Raw genomic sequence first — 20,300 nt, 5'->3', positions numbered from 1 at the left:
TTGATGCTTAAGTTGTATCTCTTTGTATCTTTGACCAGTAGAAGTCCCTCTATGTTGGATGCTGTGTCCTTTTGACCTGGCAAATAAGTCTGATCATCTCCTTGCTTTCTGGCACAAAGGATATCCCAGACTTATCAAGTATCTATGATTTCTCAAATCTGGAGCCAGCCCTTACCACTGGAGCTCTCAGCTCTACCATCTGGGCACTAGATGAGCTCATTGTTCCTGAACTTTCTTTACTTTTAAACCTTTCCAGTTGTGAGAGCTAGTAAATATTTATTTGGGAGGAAACAATAATGAATTTATTCTAGTGTATCTAATTCAAATTTGCTGCTGTTTTTTTAGCACATAATTAACTGTTTTACCTTTATTTTTAGTTGTAGCCTTTAGATTATAAAGTGTCATTGTTGGGTTAAATTCTGCCTTGTCTGATATTAAAATTGCTACCTCTTCTTTCTTTACCTTTGCATTTGGCTGGCATATCTTTGCCTAGCCCTTTATTTGTAACTGTTCAGAACCACTTTCTATTAGGTGTGTCTCTTGTATCCAGTAAACAGTTGAATATGGATCTTTTCAATCTTCTTTCTTTTAATAAAGTTAAGACATATATTTATTGATAAACTACTAGAAATTCTAATTTCTGCCTTATGGTCTTACATTATATTTATTAATACATGTACACACAATAAACATTTCATTACATTGTCATTTTCAAAAACTTTTATTGGGATTTATTTTGGTTTTTAGGATAACTTATCTTTTTGTTCTAGTCATTTCTATTAGACCAATATCTTTCTTTATTTACTATCTTTAGTGCTGTCTTTTAAAGATAATATCTATTAGCTACCTACAATAAACAAAAAGGAATATCTTCTCCTTTCTACCCTTCTATCTCTTCCACTACTCAATTTTAATGACAAATATCATGTTCAAGTTATCTTCACCCTCTTACAAATGCTTACAATTTTGCTACTTCGTCTTGTAAGTTAATACCAATGAGATCATCAACAGGCATGTTCTACTTTATACTTTCTCTCATCTTCCACTTTTGTTAATTATATTACATTTAAATTATCAGAGCATGTGACATTTACAAACTATTTTGCTGCTCTTATCTTTTCTATTTCTTCTTGTTTGAAAGCTCACTCCTGTACTTTACACCACAGCTTGTGTGCCTGAAGTTTGTTCTCTACTGTATTCCTTTAGGGAAGACCCATGGGACCCATATCCCCTAAGTGATCCTGAGAAGTTCTGTGAAGATTAAGAAACTATACTGTTCTAGGAGGTCCTAGAATAGGCACATATTAGGTGCCATGTGTCTGGCCCATGTGCCAGGCAATTCAGAGATAATTAAACTGAGGTTCTTGCCTTCAAGAAGTTTGCAGCCTTATAATACAGTTATATAAGATATAACAGATTATATATATAACTGTATATATATATATATATATATAATACAGTTATATAAGCTATAACAAATTATATAACATATAATTTGTATCTGGCACTACAAATCTCAGAGTTCTGCTAAGATATTACCTTGTTCAGATAACTTTTTACCTATATTTTTAAACACCAGATTTCAGAACCTTTAAGGTCAATCTGTCCCTTTTCACCTGGCCTAGCCTATAGGCTACCATATAGGTAAGAGCTGTACTAACATACATGGGGATTGATGTCAAGACTGGAGAAAATTCATTGTTTTTATAAGAAACTACTAGACCATACTAAACCATTAGGAAAAAAAAAAACAAAAAACACCCAAATTCATTCTTTGTCTCTCTCCCATTATCTAACTAAGCGACTTCCTTTTGGCACTACTTAGTGCCATGACACTACCTGTTCTTTTCCTAGAGCATACACCAGCTTCAAACTTCCTTAGCATGTTAATCTCCCTCCATCATCAAAGCTGACTCCAGCTTTGTTTCATTTATCCAGGGCATTACTCTCATCCAACCCATTGTACTAATTCATAGATAGATAATAAAATTTCATTTCTTATGCTGACTCTGATACTGAGTGCCTGAAAATACTATGTTGTGAAAGCTTCTAAAGTTACATCCAGTCTCAGTAGGACTACTGTGGTTCATTAAGGATATTTGCAAAAGATGAAGCACGGTAGGTAGAAACCCTAGTATTTGCAGTCTCTAATTCTTGATGATGCTGTGCTATTTTACATACGCTTGCCCACTTATATTGCAAACTCTTTTAAGATTGGGAGCCCATTAAGTGTCTGAATTTATAATCATATAGCAACAAGAAAATCAAGGAGGATTTCAATATAGACACTCCCATTTGCTGAAGATGTTTAGGGAGTAAATGTTTTTGGTTGATTAATAAACATGGCCATCATCAGGGTACCATAGATACCATATATTCACTTAATGGCACTAATTAAATGTCTTGAGCTAGGTTCTGGGTATTCAGAGACAAAAAGCATATTTATTTTATAGCTTAATTTAAATGATGGAAATAAGTTCATAAGCAAATTCTATATAATATGATAATTATTTTGTAAGAGGTTTGCACAGTTTCCTTGGGAGCACTGAGGGGCTCTAGTTCAGAAGAGGATCACACACATCTTCCTAAATGGAAGAGTACTTGAGCTAAGTCTTAAAGAATAAATAGGAATTAGCAAAACACAGAGTGTTGATGAGGGGAAGTTTTTGCAAGAACAGAGAACACATGTGGTGAAGGTACTGAGTCGAGAAACATGACGTAGAATTAGTTGTTCACTGCAGTGTGGTTATAGGATGCAAGTAGGTATATAGAGAACTGAGACTAGAGAGGTAGGCAGAGATGAGCCATTATGTGCCCTTGTGCCAACTTCAGGATTTTTTTTAGCTTATTATGCAGACTATAGGGGTCCCCAAAATAGGGAATGTAATGACCTTATGTAAAGATTTTTGTGATAAAATATGCTGACTAAGACTATTGAATATAACATTTATTCATTCATTTACTTAATCGTTAAGCATACACTGTGTCTTGAGTGCTGTACCAGGCACGGAGGGTTCAGTGGTTACAATGACAGACGTGATCCCTCGTGGGTATCAGACCATGAGATTTGTACTTTAGATCCTGTGCTTTCTAACACCTTCCAGCCTGCCTTCACCTGCATCATTGGACGGGATTACTCCAGTTGGCCTACAGATTTTTAATATATCTATCTTAAAAAATACAAAAAATTAAAAAAAGAACAAAAGACAATTCTTCCTCTGTAACACCTCTCTCTATTTATACTGCTGAATTTCCCTGCTCCTCTTCACCCCTCCACTTCAAGAAGATTTTTGTCCCCACCATTTCATTGGAACAGTGCCAAACGCATAATGAACTCCTCTTTTTTCTTCCTATTCGACCTGAGCAGCATCTGACACCCTCTCTTGTAGCACTTCCTTCCCTAGCTCTGTGATCCACGCCCTCCTGTTTTCCCTCCTATACCTCATAGATTTCTCCTTCTCAGCCTTCTTAGCTGGCTTCCCTTGCTCTGCTCGGACTCTACTTGCTGTTGCACATGGCCTATAATCCCCTGCCCTTCTTGATCTGTATCCTTTTTTAAAATTGATTTCATCTAACCTCATAGCCTAAATACTACCCATACATTAAATAACTCCCTGATTTATATCTCCAGTCCCATTTTTACCCCCAGGGCTCCAGATTCCTATGTTCAAGTGTCTTCTCAATATCCTCATTTGGATGTCTAATAGACATTGCCAGGCTTAATATTCACATCTAAAATAGATATTTGGTCCTTCGCTCCTCACTTTCCCTCAGACCTGCTTCTTCCTCAGTCTGTCACTTCAGTAAATGGTACTACAATTCACCCAGCTGGCCTGGCCAACAATTTCGGTGTTATCCTTGATGTATCTTTTTCTCATTTGCTACACTCCACATTCAGCTAACAGCAAGTCCTGTTGGCTTCTCTTCCAAAATATGTTCAAAGTATGACCATTTTCTCTGCAGCTGCCCTAATTATCGTCATGTGGCTCTTGAATGATTGCAATAGCCTCCTATCCAGTTACCCTGCTTCCAAATTGCTCCCCATAGCCCCTTCTCCGGGAGAATGTTCAGCCAGTGTTCATTCTCAAATGCAAATCTTGACAAATTCCACAGACTTTACCCCTTACCCCACCAGCATCTTTTCATTGCAGTTACAGCAAAATCTAGGCGGTAGGATGGGGGAAGCAGAAAAGAATGTTTCATCCCGTCCCTTTTAAGACCTTCCAGTACTAACACAAGGCACTCCTTAGATCTTGCTGGCTGCAACTTGGTCATATAGTGACACCTAGCTGTGAGAGGGCACAGAAAATGTGGTACTTTTTCTTGATGGCCATGTATCCCCTAAAAATTGGAGCTCTACTGCTTCGAAGGGAGTAGTGATACTGGGATAAGTAACCAGTACTCTCTGCCTCATTGCTCAAGTGACTCCTCCTTAGGGCTTTTATTGATCACTGTATTTATTTGTCCTTGTTACTATCTTATTACCTTGTTTTGTTGCCTTCATAACACATCACTACCTGAATTTCTCATACTAATCAGTCTATGTCTGTCTATCCTTATATTACTTAATCTAACCATCCATATATTTATCTCTTTGAAATATGCTCATATATTTATTGTCTTTCTTTTCCTTTAGATCTAAAGAGTATGAAGCCAGGGATATTATATGGCTATCGAATCACTATATTCCCAGCACCTAGAGAAATGTCTGGTATTTAATAGGCATTCAATGCACTTATGCTGAAAAAAGCTTGCTCTGGGAAGTAAAAGATGAAGTTGTCTGCTGGGTATAGGCATACATGTATTTATGGTTGGATGGTTTCAGCAGGGATATTAGAGTTTTAGGAGAATTGGTAATGTTTTAAAATGGTTGGGAAGAATGTGAAAAAATGGGAAGTTTTGGGGGTGACATTAAAGACACATTTGAGAATGGTGATTACACATTTTATGACTCAAGTCTATTTTTTTACATGAGTTTTACCAGCAATGCTTGGTTACTAGAATTCTGCTCTGAGACATGACTAGCAGAGTTTATCTAGGGTTCAGAGTTTAGAATATTGGTAAAAGTATTTTAACTTTTTGGTCAATTTATAGAAGAGAATGAAAGTGATTTTGATAAGTGTTTTGGATGAAAATAATATAAAGGAAAAAATGAGTTAGAAGAGAATCATAACAATACTGAGCATTTATAATGTCTTTTTTGGTATAAAGTGGTGGTAGTGGTGTTTGTTTTAATTTATGGAATCTCATTTAATTTTCATAAGTTTATATAAAATAAACTTAAAATACAGGTGTAAAAATAAACTGTAAAGCTTACAAAGGAGATGTTCCTATCCCTAGGTTACAAATGAGGATATTACAACTAAGAGTTTAATGGCTTTCCCAAATGTGTTAAGGAAACTAGAAGAAAAAGCAGAAGGGATTGATTCCAAATCTCCTGCCTACTTGTTTAATGTTTCCTTTTAGAAAAATAGAAGACATTCTGATGTACTACACACCATTAGTTAGCATGGTTTTAATTAATCTGAGATATTTTTAAATATTTAATTATTAATTAATCTATTTTAAAACAAAATGAAAAACCCATATATTAACATAAATGTTTTAATAAAAATAACTATTGTTTCCAAAAGAAAAAGTGAAAATAGTGACATTGTTTTAAATATTTACTTAATTATGTAAATTTCTGGATTCATAGAAGATAGCTGGATTCTAGTAACTGCTTCTGCATTCATTGTGTTATGATAGCACACATGAAGTAACCTCTGGGAGGATTTCACTGTACACATAAAAAGGACAAATAATACATTAATATAATTAAGAAAATAGTTTTGATTTTGTAGCCCTCTGAAAGGGTCTCAGGGCCCTTCAAATGGTCTCCAGACTCTACTATGGCTTCCATTCCTTCAGAAAGTTTTCTATGGTCTCCCCAGAAAGCATTCAGTCATCTTCAGTGTTGTTCCCACAGTTCACTTCTTGAACCTCAAGTTAGTCCTAATTTTATTATTTGTATAATAGTTGTTGACAATTCTTTTCCTCTACTTAGCTGTAAACTTATCTGTGTTCTAGTCCCCACCCAGGGCCTAATACATTGGTATATACCAATTAAATACCCAGTTTTTAAAAAGTAGCATGGTTTGAGCTATGTTAATAATATTGGGAAATATTCGATTTCATCATATTTATATTAACTCAAAGGAAGAAATGCATAGATACGTGTTTTTGGTTGGGAAATAAGTAATGTTGGCTTTAACTCAAACCGTTTACACTAATGAAACTGAACTTTAGGTGGAGTAGTGTTCTGAATTTCACATGAATGACGGATGCAAAAATAAATTCATGAAAGGAATAACATTTCATTTGGAAGATGAGAGGTGCATTTTAGTGTGTTATGAATATCAACCTCAGGCAGCAAGTTGTGGTAGAAAAAGCATGAGATTTAAAGTACACAAATTAATGAATTGGGAGATTGGGATTGACATATATACACTAATATGTATGAAATAGATAGCTAATAAGAACCTGCTGTATAAATAAAATAAAATAAAATAAAATGCAAAAAAAGTATGTAACCAAAAAAAAAAAAAAAGTACACAAATTAGAATCCTGTTCTAGCCTTCTCTGAAAATTAGTTTTGTCATTCACAATATAGGAATGATAATGACTTCTTCATAGTGTTGTGGTTGGGAGCACTCTGGCTAGACTCACATCAGGAATTAAGTGCTTCTACCTGAAAATGACACACTTATGATCATATATCACTGATTTTAGCAGTCATATGGCCATGCCTAACTTACAGGGGAAGGAGAGATTAAATCCCCACATGGACATAAAAGGAGGAGAATGAGAAGTATTGGTGAGCAGCCCTCATATATACCATAGCGTCTTAAAAATTAGACAGATTAAAAAGACAACAATAATAGACAATATAACAAAACTTTTCAAAGCATATTTTCCAGAATCCTAGATTTAAAAGGATGTTGATAGGTATTCTCAGAATAAGAGATACCTTAGTCAAATGAATTTTGCAAATATCGGGGTGTTTAAAGTTCAAGGTTTTTCTATAGGATTTTACATTACTCCACTATGCTAAAATGCATAAAGGATTTACAAAGTGGAAGGTGGGAACCGTAGTATGTAGCATTTTTAAATCTTATTGATCCTAGAATCCTTTTTTGTTTGTTTGTTCACTTTCTAAGGATCACTGTTTGAGATCATGTTGTGTGCACATAATCTCACATTTTGAGAAATGATGACTAAAATTAACTGTAGTCTGATCATAAAGGGAGTTTTTCGAGCCTGGGTGAAAATACAAGGATTCTAAGTTCTTAGGGTGATTGACTATAAAGGCAGAATAAGTGGAAGCCTCAAGTTTGGGATTTTCCATCACTGAGAACAGAGTCCTGGTGAGTAGAAGGGTTAGAAATAAAGTCACTTATTAGATAACCAATGAGATACTTGCTAAGAAGAAACTGAGGGCATTGAATGTAGATTGATGTATGGTGTATACATGCTGTATGGGATGGTTTAATCCCAGAGCCATGGTATGACTGTAGCCAGGTTAGGGGGTTTATCTTTCTCTTGGTACGATTGCTCTCTTTTATTCTGCTAATAATACACTGTTAGTGGCCTTGGTAAAGATTTCACTCTAAATTCTGTGTCTCAGGACTAATATCATAAAAGTGTGAATGGATATAAGAAAGCAGTGACACAGAAGTGGTGTCTTTTTATGGATCTGTTCTTGGTAGGAAGGTGACATGGGGGTCAGTGTGATACCCCACAACAAGTTGCTAGCTTTCTGATTACCATCAAGAGGACTGCAAATATCTTCTATTCATGGTTTCTAAGCAAAGAACAATAACTGGAGAGTTTAAAGCCTGACACTACTTGCATCAACGGATGAATGACAAAACAAAGTCTTGGCCTATAGTATAGACATGTCTGAATCTGAAAATAAGAGGTCATATGGAATCAGATCAGACTATACTTATACTTGGATTATATCTATAATTTTTAAGCATAGCTTTGGAAAGTATATGTCTTAAAAATATGTTACAAGTAAAGGTCAAACTACTTCAGTAATAACTATTTGCATTTTAATGAGCTATTCCCAAATTACTTGGATTCACCACTTATAAAGTCTATGCCTTTTTTTTTTAAACATCTTTATTGAAGTATAATTGCCTTACAATGGTGTGTTAGCTTCTGCTTTATAACAAAGTGAATCAGTTATACATATACAATATGTTCCCATTTCTCTTCCCTCTTGCATCTCCCTCCCTCCCACCCTCCCCATCCCACCCCTCTAGGTGGTCACAAAGCACCAAGCTGATCTCCCTGTGCTATGCGGCTGCTTCCCACTAGCTATCTATTTTACATTTGGTAGTGTATATATGTCCATGACACTCTCTTACCCTGTCACATCTCACCCCACCCCCTCCCCATATCCTCAAGTCCATTCTCTGGTAGGTCTGTGTCTTTATTCCCGTCTTGCCACTAGGTTCTTCATGGCCTTTTTTTTTTTTTTTCCTTAGATTCCGTATATATGTGTTAGCATACTGTATTTGTTTTTCTCTTTCTGACTTACTTCACTCTGTATGACAGACTCTAACTCCATCCACCTCATTACAAATACCTCCATTTCATTTCTTTTTATGGCTGAGTAATATTCCATTGTATATATGTGCCACATCTTCTTTATCCATTCATCTGTCGATGGACATTTAGGTTGCTTCCATGTCCTGGCTATTGTAAATAGAGCTGCAATGAACATTTTGGTACATGACTCTTTTTGAACTATGGTTTTCTCAGGGTATATGCCCAGTAGTGGGATTGCTGGGTCGTATGGTAGTTCTATTTTTAGTTTTTTAAGGAACCTCCATACTGTTCTCCATAGTGGCTGCATCAATTTACATTCCCACCAACAGTGCAAGAGGGTTCCCTTTCCTCCACACCCTCTCCAGCATTTATTGTTTCTAGATTTTTTGATGATGGCCATTCTGACCGGTGTGAGATGATATCTCATTGTAGTTTTGATTTGCATTTCTCTAATGATTAATGATGTTGAGCATTCTTTCATGTGTCTGTAGGCCATCTGTATATCTTCTTTGGAGAAATGTCTATTTAGGTCTTCTGCCCATTTTTGGATTGGGTTCGTTTTTTTGTTATTGAGCTGCATGAGCTGCTTGTAAATCTTGGAGATTAATCCTTTGTCTGTTGCTTCATTTGCAAATATTTTCTCCCATTCTGATGGTTGTCTTTTGGTCTTGTTTATGGTTTCCTTTGCTGTGCAAAAGCTTTTAAGTTTCATTAGGTCCCATTTGTTTATTTGTGTTCTTATTTCCATTTCTCTGGGAGCTGGGTCAAAAAGAATCTTGCTGTGATGTATGTCATAGAGTGTTCTGCCTATGTTTTCCTCTAAGAGTTTGATAGTGTCTGCCCTTACACTTAGGTCTTTAATCCATTTTGAGTTTATTTTTGTGCATGGTGTCAGGGAGTGTTCTAATTTCATACTTTTACATGTAGCTGTCCAATTTTCCCAGCACCACTTATTGAAGAGGCTGTCTTTTCTCCACTGTATATGCTTGCCTCCTTTATCAAAGATAAGGTGACGATATGTGTGTGGGTTTATCTCTGGGCTTTCTATCCTGTTCCATTGATCTATATTTCTGTTTTTGTGCCAGTACCAAACTGTCTTGATTACTGAAGCGTTGTAATATAGTCTGAAGTCAGGGAGCCTGATTCCCCCAGCTCCATTTTTCGTTCTCAAGATTGCTTTGGCTATTCGGGGTCTTTTGTGTTTCCATACAAATTGTGAAATTTTTTGTTCTAGTTCTGTGAAAAATGCCAGTGGTAGTTTGATAGGGATTGCATTGAATCTGTAGATTGCTTTGGGTAGTAGAGTCATTTTCACAATGTTGATTCTTCCAATCCAAGAACATGGTATATCTCTTCATCTATTTGTATCATCTTTAATTTCTTTCATCAGTGTCTTATAATTTTCTGTATACAGGTCTTTTGTCTCCTTAGGTAGGTTTATTCCTAGATATTTTATTCTTTTTGTTGCAATGGTAAACGGGAGTGTTTTCTTAATTTCACTTTCAGATTTTTCGTCATTAGTGTATAGAAATGCAAGAGATTTCTGTGCATTAATTTTGTATCCTGCTACTTTACCAAATTCATTGATTAGCTCTAGGAGTTTTCTGGTAGCATCTTTAGGATTCTCTATGTATAGTATCATGTCATCTGCAAATAGTGACAGCTTTACTTCTTCTTTTCCGATTTGGATTCCTTTTATTTCTTTTTCTTCTCTGATTGCTGTGGCTAACACTTCCAAAACTATGTTGAATAATAGTGGTGAGAGTGGGCAACCTTGTCTTGTTCCTGATCTTAGTGGAAATGGTTTCAGTTTTTCACCATTGAGGACAATGTTGGCTGGGGGTTTGTCATATATGGCCTTTATTATGTTGAGGAAAGTTCCCTCTATGCCTACTTTCTGCAGGGTTTTTATCATAAATGGGTGTTGAATTTTGTCGAAAGCTTTCTCTGCATCTATTGAGATGATCATATGGTTTTTCTCCTTCAATTTGTTAATATGGTGTATCACATTGATTGATTTGCGTATGTTGAAGAATCCTTGCATTCCTGGGATAAACCCCACTTGATCATGGTGTATGATCCTTTTAATGTGCTGTTGGATTCTGTTTGCTAGTATTTTGTTGAGGATTTTTGCATCTATGTTCATCAGTGATATTGGCCTGTAGTTTTCTTTCTTTGTGACATCTTTGTCTGGTTTTGGTATCAGGGTGATGGTGGCCTCGTAGAATGAGTTTGGGAGTGTTCCTGCCTCTGCAATATTTTGGAAGAGTTTGAGAAGGATAGGTGTTAGCTCTTCTCTAGATGTTTGATAGAATTCGCCTGTGAAGCCATCTGGTCCTGGGCTTTTGTTTGTTGGAAGGTTTTTAATCACAGTTTCAATTTCAGTGCTTGTGATTGGTCTGTTCATATTTTCTATTTCTTCCTGGTTCAGTCTCGGCAGTTTGTGCATTTCTAAGAATCTGTCCATTTCTTCCAGGTTGTCCATTTTATTGGCATAGAGTTGCTTGTAGTAATCTCTCATGATCGTTTGTATTTCTGCAGTGTCAGTGGTTACTTCTCGTTTTTCATTTCTAATTCTATTGATCTGAGTCTTCTCCCTTTTTCTCTTGATGAGTCTGGCGAATGGTTTATCAATTTTGTTTATCTTCTCAAAGAACCAGCTTTTAGTTTCATTGATTTTTGCTATTGTTTCCTTCATTTCTTTTTCATTTATTTCTGACCTAATCTTTATGATTTCTTTCCTTTTGCTGGCTTTGGGGGTTTTTTGTTCTTCTTTCTCTAATTGCTTTAGGTGCAAGGTTAGGTTGTTTATTCGAGATGTTTCCTGTTTCTTGATGTAGGCTTGTATTGCTATAAACGTCCCTCTTAGCACTGCTTTTGCTGCGTCCCATAGGTTTTGGGTCGTTGTATCCCCATTGTCATTTGTTTCTAGGTATTTTTTGATTTCCCCTTTGATTTCTTCAGTGATCACTTCGTTATTAAGTAGTGTATTGTGTAGCCTCCATGTGTTTGTATTTTTTACAGATCTTTTCCTGTAATTGATATCTAGTCTCATGGCGTTGTGGTCGGAAAAGATACTTGATACGATTTCAATTTTCTTAAATTTACCAAGGCTTGATTTGTGACCCAAGATATGATCTATCCTGGAGAATGTTCCATGAGCACTTGAGAAAAATGTGTATTCTGTTGTTTTTGGGTGGAATGTCCTATAAATATCAATTAAGTCCATCTTGTTTAATGTATCATTTAAAGCTTGTGTTTCCTTATTTATTTTCATTTTGGATGATCTGTCCATTGGTGAAAGTGGGGTGTTAAAGTCCCCTACTATGATTGTGTTGCTGTCGATTTCCCCTTTTATGGCTGTTAGTATTTGCCTTATGTATTGAGGTGCTCCTATGTTGGGTGCATAAATATTTACAATTGTTATACCTTCCTCTTGGATCGATCCCTTGATCATTATATAGTGTCCTTCTTTGTCTCTTGTAATAGTCTTTATTTTAAAGTCTATTTTGTCTGATATGAGAATTGCTACTCCAGCTTTCTTTTGATTTCCATTTGCATGGAATATCTTTTTCCATCCCCTCACTTTCAGTCTGTATGTGTCTCTAGGTCTGAAGTGGGTCTCTTGTAGACAGCATATATATGGGTCTTGTTTTTGTATCCATTCAGCCAGCCTGTGTCTTTTGATGTGAGCATTTAATCCATTTACATTCAAGGTAATTATCGATATGTATGTTCCTATTCCCATTTTCTTAAATGTTTTGGGTTTGTTATTGTAGGTGTTTTCCTTCTCTTGTGTTTCTTGCCTAGAGAAGTTCCTTTAGCATTTGTTGTAAAGCTGGTTTGGTGGTGCTGAACTCTCTCAGCTTTTGCTTGTCTGTAAAGGTTTTAATTTCTCCATCAAATCTGAATGAGATCCTTGCTGGGTAGAGTAATCTTGGTTGTAGGTTTTTCTCCTTCATCACTTTAAGTATATCCTGCCACTCCCTTCTGGCTTGCAGAGTTTCTGCTGAAAGATCAGATGTTAACCTAATGGGGATTCCCTTGTGTGTTATTTGTTTTTTTTCCCTTGCTGATTTTAATATGTTTTCCTTATATTTAATTTTTGACAGTTTGATTAATATGTGTCTTGGCGTGTTTCTCCTTGGGTTTATCCTGTATGGGACTCTCTGTGCTTCCAGGACTTGGTTAACTATTTCCTTTCCCATATTAGGGAAGTTTTCAACTATAATCTCTTCAAATATTTTCTCAGTCCCTTTCTTTTTCTCTTCTTCTTCTGGGACCCCTATAATTCGAATGGTGGTGCCTTTAATGTTGTCCCAGAGGTCTCTGAGACTGTCCTCAGTTCTTTTCATTCTTTTTTCTTTATCCTGCTCTGCAGTAGTTATTTCCACCATTTTATCTTCCAGGTCACTTATCCTTTCTTCTGCCTCAGTTATTCTGCTGATGATCCCATCTAGAGTATTTTTAATTTCATTTATTGTGTTTTTCATTGTTGCTTGGTTCCTCTTTAGTTCTTCTACTTCCTTGTTAAATGTTTCTTGCATTTTGTCTATTCTATTTCCCAGATTTTGGATCATCCTTACTATCATTATTCTGAATTCTTTTTCAGGTAGACTACCTATTTCCTCTTCATTTGTTAAGTCTGGTGTGTTTTGACCCTGTTCCTTCATCTGCTGTGTGTTTTTCTGTCATCTCATTTTGCTTATCTTACTGTGTTTGGGGTCTCCTTTTCACAGGCTGCAGGTTCGTAGTTCCCGTTGTTTTTGGTATCTGTCCCCAGTGGCTAAGGTTGGTTCAGTGGGTTGTGAAGGCTTCCTGGTGGAGGGAACTAGTGCCTGAGTTCTGGTGGATGAGTCTGGATCTTGTCTTTCTGGTGGGCACGTCCACATCTGGTGGTGTATTTTGGGGTGTCTGTGGCCTTATTATGATTTTAGGCAGCCTCTCTGCTAATGGATGGGGCTGTGTTCCTGTCTTGCTAGTTGTTTGGCATAGGGTGTTCAGCACTGTACCTTGCTGGTCATTGAGTGATGCTGGGTCTTGATGTTGAGATGGAGATCTCTGAGAGATTTTTGCCGTTTGGTATTACGTGGAGCTGGGAGGTCTCTTGTGGACCAGTGTCCTGAAGTTGGCTCTCCCACCTCAGAGGTACGGCCCTGATGCCTGGCTGCAGCACCAAGAGCCTTTCGTCCACATGGCTCAGAGTAAAAGGGAGAAAAAATAGAAAGAAAGAAAGAAAGAGGCTATAATATAGTGAAGTAAAATAAAGCTATTATAAAGCAAAGCTATACAGACAAAATCTCACCCAGAAGCATATACATATACACTCACAAAAAAAGGAAAAGGGGAAAAATTAATATATCCTGCTCCCAAAGTCCACCTCCTGAATTTGGGATGATTCGTTGTCTATTCAGGTATTCAACAGATGCAGGCACATCAAGTTGTTTGTGGAGTTTTAATCCACTGCTTCTGATGCTACTGGGAGAGATTTCCCCTTCTCTTCTCTGTTCGCACAGCTCCCGGGGTTCAGCTTTGGATTTGGACCCGCCTCTGCATGTAGGTCGCCTGAGGGTGTCTGTTCCCCGCCCAGACAGGACGGGGTTAAAGGAGCAGCTGCTTCGGGGGCTCTGGCTCACCCAGGCCGCGGGGAGGGAGGGGTATAGAGGAGGCGGGGCGAGCCTGCGGCGTCAGAGGCCGGCGTGACGTTGCAGCAGCCTGAGGTGCGCAGTGCGTTCTCCCGGGGAAGTTGTCCCTGGCTCACGGGACCCTGGCAGTGGCGGGCTGCACAGGCTCCCGGGAGGGGCGGTGTGGAGAGTGACCTGTGCTCGCACACAGGATTTTTGGAGGCGGCAGCAGCAGCCCCAGCGTCTCACGCTCGTCTCTGGGGTCCGCGCTGATGACCGCGGCTCGCGCCTGTCTCTGGATTCTGTGCTGTTAGCCGCGGCTCGCGCCAGTCTCTGGAGTTCGTTTAGGCGGCGCTCTGAATCCCCTCTCCTTGCGTGCCGCGAAACAAAGAAGCAAGAAAAAGTCTCTTGCCTCTTTGGCAGCTGCAGACTTTTTCCCGGACTCCCTCCCGGCTAGCTGTGGTGCGCTAACCCCTTCAGGCTGTGTTCACGCCGCCAACCCCAGTCCTCTCCCTGCGATCCGACCGAAGCCCGAGCCTCAGCTCCCAGCCCCGCCCGCCCCGGCGGGTGAGCAGACGAGCCTCTCGGGCTGGTGAGTGCTGCTCGGCGCCGAGCATCCGTGCAGGAATCTCTCCGCTTTTCCCTCCGCACCCCTGTGGCTGCGCTCTCCTCCGTGGCTCCGAAGCTTCCCCCCTCTGCCACCCGCAGTCTCTGCCCGCGAAGGTCCTTCCTAGTGCGTGGAAATCTTTCCTCCTTCACAGCTCCCTCCCACTGGTGCAGGTGCCGTCCCTATTCTTTTGTCTCTGTTATTTCTTTTTTCTTTTGCCCTACCCAAGTACGGGGGGAGTTTCTTGCCTTTTGGGAGGTCTGACGTTTTCTGCCAGCATTCAGTGGGTGTTCTGTAGGAGCAGTTCCACGTGTAGATGTATTTCTACTGTATCTGTGGGAAGGAAGGTGATCTCCGCGTCTTACTCTTCCGCCATCTTCTCCCCAACCAAGTCTATGCTTTTAAAATCAGAAGTTTCATACTTATTTAGATAATTAGAAAAATAATGCCTGGTTAATATGTTGTAGGAGGGTATTCTGAATGATTCTTCCCACAGTATTGATTAATATTTATTTTGGCCATATAGCTTGATATTATTCAGAGCAACATGGTCTATTTCTTTTAATATTAGTTTTCTCATTCCAAATCCTGGGCACATCGTATCTCAAAATCAATTCCTAAAATTGTGATAAACTTTTCTCTGATCAACTTTTCACTCAGATTAAAAACACTTGCTCTAGAACTCAAATATGATTTCATATGCTATTTTGTTAGAAATTAGTTTTTCAACTTTACATTTCATAGTCACTTATTAAATTTTATTGTGTTGTTGTACTATGGTTGAATCATACTTATCAATATTGCTTTATTTATATCACATTTTTAAATTAGGAATGCTCCGTATTTCTGAACTATGTCTTCTCTTTTGGGACTCTGAGGAAGATATTTGTTTACTCTTTTATTAGACTTCTCTTACGTTGGCATTTGAGTTATATATTTTATTTGAGACCTTAGATATGAAAAATATGTAAATCTAAGAGACATTCACAAATTTATGAGGCACGGTTGTTTAAAACCATTTGAGATTTTCAAACTCCAATGTTTGAATTTCAAAAACTAATTACCACAATAATTTCTGAATGTTTGGATCTCACTGTTTTAATATCAGTATTAAGTCTTCAACACTGACCAACTTATGTAAGCTGCAATTATTGTCTGGGCATGATCTTCCACAGTCATTTTACAGATGTGCCTCTGTTTTCACGGTTGCTTTCAGGGTTTCTATTAATAGCTACATGAGATACTTCTAATTCTTAACGAGTACAGGGCTCAGCTCCTCTTCATTTTCTCATGTCCCCAGCTTTTAATGACTTAAGATAAGCCCACTCTCTGGTTTCTCATTAAGTTTACTTAGCCTACCCCTTTTTCTATAAAGATAACTATGCACGATATACAATCTAAAATATCTCTTATGCTATCATTGGGTATTCTGATATTTTTAACAAAGGCATGAAAATCACTTGAATATACTAACTCCTCTAGACTAACTCATGACAAAAGCTATGTCTCTATAGCAAATTCATTTTAAGAATTAATATAACTATTTAGATATTTTGGCACAAATTCCTCTCAAAATAAGATTTAAGCTTTAAGTAACTTCATTGGAATTTGTTTTATAAGTGTCCTTTTCCCATAATTAGTAGAATAAATGCATTCATACTATTTTTCACATAATATACATAATCACAAATCTAAAACCATATGAAGTTTTGGCCAACTATATGCAGAAATAAAAATAATGGGATTTTCTAGATATCTCATAGTACTCTACTTTTTGTTCTTACTCATATAATTCAGACAAAAGTATTTAATTAATTGAAATTACATAGCTTTGAGATAAGATGACAAATGGATCTCATTATATATACTTCGGGAAATATTTTTTGCACTGTATAAATGTAGTTAAAAAGAGTAAGATGGTATTTTTGTACTCAAAAGGCTTAGAATTTAGTGAGGAATCATTGATTAGGTCTGACCTGACCAAAATAAAATATTCTCAAAGATGATTTCCCCTCCTGTGCTATAGGCTTTGGCTCATTGACCAAATTTGTCTTCTATTTACCTTTGTATCAGAAAAGGAGGTGCCATGAATGGGATCATGAGCTTTTCTATTTGTGCAGTAAATCCCTCCCTTCCCAGTATGCCTTATTATAGATAAGTAGTGTTTTGGTTTGGTTTTTATTTGAATCATATTTACTTATTTTTAAATTTACATACAGTAAAAGTCACTTTTTGGATGTACACTACCATGAAATATGGCAAATATAGAGTCATATAATCACCACCACAATGTAGAAACAGAAAAATTTCATCACCTCCACCCCCACCCCCAAATAAAACCCCTTATAGTAGATGAAACTTTACCTCACCCTTAACTCCTGGCAACAATTGATCTGTTCTATATCCCTATAGTACTGCCTTTTCCAGAGTGTCATATGCATATAATTATATAGTATGCAGCCTTTTGAGTCTGGCTTCTTTCACTTAGCACATGGTATAATATTTGAGATTTATCCATATTGTTACATGCATCAGCAGTTTATTATATTTTATTTCTGAGTAGTGTTTCATGAATGGATAAACAGTATCTTTATCCATTCCCCAGTCAAAGGACATTTGGTTTGTTTCCTGTTTTTGATGGTTAAAAGCAGAGCTGCTATAAACATTTGTGTACAGGTTTTGTATGAACATAGGTTTTCATTTCACTTGAGTAAAAACCCAGGAGTGTCTTTATATTTTTAAAAAGTCTTAGCTTAACTGCCACATATTCAGAAAAACCTTTCTCTATTACCCTTTCTGAGGCAGATAGCATGTTTTCCCTTTTTTTGTTTCCTTAATAATGTTCATCATAATTTACAATGTTGTAGATTTAGTTGTTTCATGATTAAGTTTTTTCTACATCTCTCACTAGAATATAAGTAATAATAAGCACCATGAGGGCAACGACGATGCTCATCTCATATATTAGTTAACCTCAGCACCTAGCTGGAATAGTGAGTTTATATCAGATGAATGAATACAGTAAAGGAGAGAAGGAAGGGAGGGAGTGAGGGAAGGAGGGAAGGAGGGAGGAAAGGAGGAAGAAAAGAAAAGGAAGAAAAAGAAGCAAATTTGTCAGAATAATGCTACTACGTGGGGAGGTTTGTGAACTGTCAATCAACAGGCTGGCTGCATACCTTCCTCTTCGTTCACCTAACAGGTCTCCATTTAAAAATTCCATCCTCTTTTCCATCTTTATTTCATGTTATTCTACTAATGAATTTTTCAGTATAATCCTACAAAATTACCTCAAGTATTCCATCTTTATAATTTCCAGCTTCTATACTTTTTTCATAATGAACAAAATAATTGTTTTCATTAAATGTTCTGTTCAAATGCCATGTTTTCTATGAAACCTAATCAATCCTAACTCTAACCTATCATAATATTTTACTTGAATCTCTCTGGTAAGAAATCACTTTCTGGTCAATGGTTCGTAGTCCTTCAGGTGTATATCTTACATCTTCTATACTGTGGCCTTCCACAGCAGGAAGGATATATAGCTAATTTTTTTCTGAATCCCTTAAAGTATATGATGTAGTACCTTAACCATAGTATGTATTAAATAACTTTTGTTGTAGCTTAATTATCCATCCAGGTACTAACAAATCAATAAACATTAAATAGCTCTAATTTTCACTAATATTTTTAGACCTTGGCTTTGAACAAGGCCTTTTATTTTTTTAAGGTGGAAAATTAATTGTATGAATATTTTATAAGAGCTACTTTATACCTGATAACTATAAAATATTACAGCAGGCGATTCCAATCCTTATTTGCAGAGCATTGTGTATACAGGTATTTAGCGTCCACTCCACACATCAATATTAAACATTAGGAAAATAAATTGCTTTTTTACTCCCTACTTTTCTTTTCTCCTTCTAAGTACCAGTACTGCAACAATTCTGTCAAAACAAGATTCTTAATTATGGCAGCTTTGCATTGGGAGGTTATTAATGTAGAAAAAACTGTTGACACATTATAGCTAAAATTTAGCAGAATGAAAAGTTTAATCAGCTATAAAAATACCAATGAATTAAATCCCAAATATGATATGGGCCATCACAGGAAAATGATTATTGATGTAATTCTGAAAATAAGGTCTTTGGTGGGAAATCTTGATGAATAAGGAAATGTGGGCTTACAGCACTCTGTCCTAAAGGAGAGAGATTGGCTATAAAAAGAAGAGCTTTATGTTCATCTGTCTAATAGAAGTAATTTGGTAACATGCTATGAATGGTGAGCTTGCAAAAAGCACAGTGTGAACTAACATATAATATTCCCTTACCAGGAGTAGATTCATAGCCAGAACTCAAGGCTTGATGAAAACTACCCGAAGCTCATATACCCATGGAGTGTAATCATTGTCATCTTTGACGTGCTCTTTGTCAATTTATCATTATACCAATAACGTGAGCTCAACACTTTTCTTGCCTAGGGTTTTTGCACTGTATTTTCCCTCCTTCTGGATCATTATTTCCTTAAATTGTTGCATATATATATCCTCTCATCATTCAGGTCTCGGTTCAAATGTCAACTTCCCAGGAAGGGCTGCCATGACTGCTATAGCTTATTTATTCCACCCTCTCTAGTCTCACTAGGATACATTGCCTTATTTCTCTTATTCATTATCTTTGTCAATTTCTGAAATTGTTATTCTTCTGATTATTTGATTACTGTGTTTCTCTTCTACTAAAATGTAAACTCAATACATATAGCATGCTTGTTTGTCTTATTCTCTGCTCTGCTTCCAGTATTGAAATGATGTCTGGTATAAATAGTTATTCCATCAATATTGTAGAACAAGTGGATGGACTTTATTTGGTACACCATCTTTTCCTAGCATTGTAGAGTCAGTCTTCAGCTTATTAAGAGAGATCAGTAATGCATCAGCCATTTTCCTACTCAGGAAATGATGTGAAAAGATTCACTGTAAGTTCACTCACAATGTTAACTGTTAAAAACCTACTAGAGTTCTCAAATTTTAGAAGGAAAGGGAACACCTAAGGAGAAAAGCAGAAGGTAAGGAATTACTATTTATTACTATTTATTATTGAGGATCTACCATGTGCCAAATAAAATGTTAGATGCTTTACACATATTACACACTTATTCATCACCATAATAATAATGATAATAGTAAAATTATTGAATACCTACTATGTGCCCTGCACAATTCTAAAATATTTCATTTTATTCCATTTTTCTCATTAAATCCTCACCATTAAACTTATGAGGTAGGTACTATTATTATCTTCATTTTATACAGATAGAAATGGCTTCTTTGCAGGTATTATTTTCTCATTTAAGATTGGAAAGCCAAGGTTAAAAGTAATTTTTTCAAGGCTACAAATCTAGTAAATAATAGAATTTGGATTTGAACCTAGATATTTTGTAATCTATGCTTTGTTCTCCTGACATGTATGTATGTA

Source organism: Balaenoptera physalus (genome assembly GCF_965194825.1).
Source record: "Balaenoptera physalus genome assembly, chromosome: 10".
Classification (NCBI taxonomy): domain Eukaryota; kingdom Metazoa; phylum Chordata; class Mammalia; order Artiodactyla; family Balaenopteridae; genus Balaenoptera; species Balaenoptera physalus.
The sequence above is the reverse complement of the archived record's forward strand: the minus strand, read 5'-3'. Positions refer to the sequence as shown.